Source organism: Fragaria vesca, linkage group LG3 (genome assembly GCF_000184155.1).
Source record: "Fragaria vesca subsp. vesca linkage group LG3, FraVesHawaii_1.0, whole genome shotgun sequence".
In the NCBI taxonomy this organism is placed as follows: Eukaryota; Viridiplantae; Streptophyta; class Magnoliopsida; order Rosales; family Rosaceae; genus Fragaria; species Fragaria vesca.
This window is the reverse complement of record NC_020493.1, coordinates 8325156-8328094: the sequence shown is the minus strand read 5'-3', so window position 1 is coordinate 8328094 and position 2939 is coordinate 8325156.

Here is a 2939-nt window from a genome sequence, read left to right as displayed (position 1 = left end):
ACGTACCCAGCCGCTAAAATAGTTTGCGAACTCCTTGTTGTGGTACTCGAGATCACCTTGAATGTCTGGACAATATAAATGGATGTCTTTCCAGTATTCAACTTCTTGACAGTTAATTAATACCCACCAGTAGGCAATGACTAGCTCATGTGGTTGCAACTTGTAGGAGTCTGGCAAAATTCCATAAACTTCAATATCATTGGAGAGTATGGAAAAATTGAACTTCGGTACATCTACCGGTATGGTTTGCGGAGTTTCCTTCAACGCTCCTAAATACAACTTCATGTAGGTGACGCACTCGTGCGCAATATATGCTTCAGCTATACATCCTTCAGGCGCGGATTTAATAGCCACATAATCTTTGTAGTCTCCAAATTGCCTATAAATCAAGTTGCAAAGTGTTATGATTATTGAACATGTATATTGAGGAATTCAGGTGTAAAAAATGTACATTTCCATGGGATACATCCAAGTGTAGTGTACTGGACCGGTAAGCAACAATTGCTCGGGAAGATGGTTCATCAGGTGAGGCATGATGTCAAAAAAATTTGGAGGAAATATCCTCTCAAATTTACACATGATATAAATGATGTCCTCTTGCATTTCCGGGAGGTTAGATTTTTTCACTTCCCGTGTGCATAACTTTTGGAAGAATCTTGCCAACGCTACTAACGGCTCCACCACCTGACGGGGAAAAAACGGTCGAATAAAAACAGGGAAGAGACGTTGTAGCAGAATATGACAGTCATGACTCTTCAACCCGTACACACCGGGCTATATTTCCTGCATAACCTGAAGGATACTTCACACAACTCATCCACTTGAAAATTACGTTCTTCTGGTCAGGCTTCACTGTGTAAGGAGCTTGAGGCATTTTTTTTCTTCCCTTCTTTCAACCACAGATGTCTTCTTAATTGCATTTTTTTTAGATCAATGCGTGCCTTAGGACAGTCTTTCGTCTTCCCCTCCATGTTCAGCAATGTGCCCACCACACTGTCGCAAACTTTCCTTTCTATATGCATCACATCTAGGTAGCGCCTGATCAACAACTTACTCCAGTATGGGAGTTCCCAGAATATGCTCTTATGTGTCCAGAATTTGTACATGTCGGGTCTTTCAGGTATTGCCGCCACAATATTGGGATGATTGCTGAGCTGCCCAAAATTGTACTCATTAAGCACTGCTAAAATTTCTTCCCTCGTCCATCTTCTGGGAGGCACCCAGTTTTCTACGGTCCCATCAAATGCATGTGCATCGAGCCGCCATTCGTGATCATATGGAAGGAGAGTACAATGACCAAATTTGCATATCTTGTTGCAATGATTGCTACTCCCCTCATCGCTAAGGCAATCTGGACAAGCTTTGTATTCCCTAACAACGTTGCCCGACAACATCCCAAGGGCAGGAAAATCACTGATGGTACCAACAACCATGACATGCATCTGGAACATCTCGTGCATGTACTTGTCATAAGTGGGATGACCAACGTCCCACAAAAACTTAAGCTCTTCAATCAAAGGTCTCAAATACATATCGAGACACTTCCCTGGATAACCGGGCCCCGGAATCAACAAACTCAACATATTGTATTTATTCTTCATGCACATCCATGGAGGATGGTTGTACGGTACCAAAATCACCGGTCATACACTGTATTGAAGACTCATGTTGCCAAAAGGGTTGAACCCGTCGGATGAGAGCCCGGGCCTTACATTTCGGACCTCTGACGCAAAATGAGGAAACTGCCTGTCTATATGCTTCCAAGCCTCCCCGTCAGCAGGGTGTATAAGGGTATCTTCGTCATGCAATTCCCTATCAGCGTGCCATCTCATAGCTTCGGCCGTGTGTGAAGACATGTACAACCGCTCCAGCCTATCCCTCAACGGGAAATACCGAAGTACCTTCACAGGTTTCCTATTGCCTGCAGGAGTCAGCTTATGCATGTCAGTGTGACATACCGGACATGCGCCAAGGCCACCAAGGTCATTCTTTTCTGGATCTTTACCCCAGAAGAGAACGCAGTCATATCTGCATACATGGATCTTGATGTAGGAAAGCCCAAGATCTTTCAAGATACATCGGACCTTATGATGAGTGGTACGAAGACGATGACCGTGAGGCAGCATCGAAGCAGTGTACTGTAGATAATCATTAACAGCTTTCACAGTCGATTTTGTCTCAACTTTAATCTTCATTACGTCCATCACACTTTCAAGAACGGTCTTCTGACAACCGGGGTACACAGGGGTCTGTTGGAAAGCAAGCAGTTTGTTGTACTTGTCAATACCAGCAGTGTTGACAGCTCTAGGGAAGGGCTGCACCGGGTCAGGCATATACTGTCTTTGAGCGCATTCACCGCTCTCATAAGGAAACATGTCGTTGATGAACGCCGTTGTTGAATCGTTGGATGTATTGCCCGTCTCAAAAAATTGCCCATGATCATGCGGACCCCCTGATGATGTTTCACCGTGATATAAACAACATGTGTACTTCTCCCAAAACCCGTTACTCTTCAGGTGCTGCCATACTTTGTTAATCGCAAATCGATGCATATCGCTGCGACACTGACATTTTGTGCACGGGCAATAGAAAATTGTATTCCTGTTAACATTTAGCCAGCGCATATTCAGAAAACTCATAACTTCTTTTACCATATATTTTGTCCCATTTTGGAAGCGAAATCCAACTCTTATCCATATCCTGAAAATATAACAAAATATATATGTATAACGCGCTAATTATTAATTAAATTCTATGCCATATATAAAATTTCAATTCATTTAGTATATATTCTATGTACTACAACTAATTGATAACAAATTAATTAACATATATATATACTTAATAATTACATAACAATATTATATATATCAACATCATCACAAAATCATCATCAACAACTTCATACCATCAACACAATATTATAAATTAATTAACAT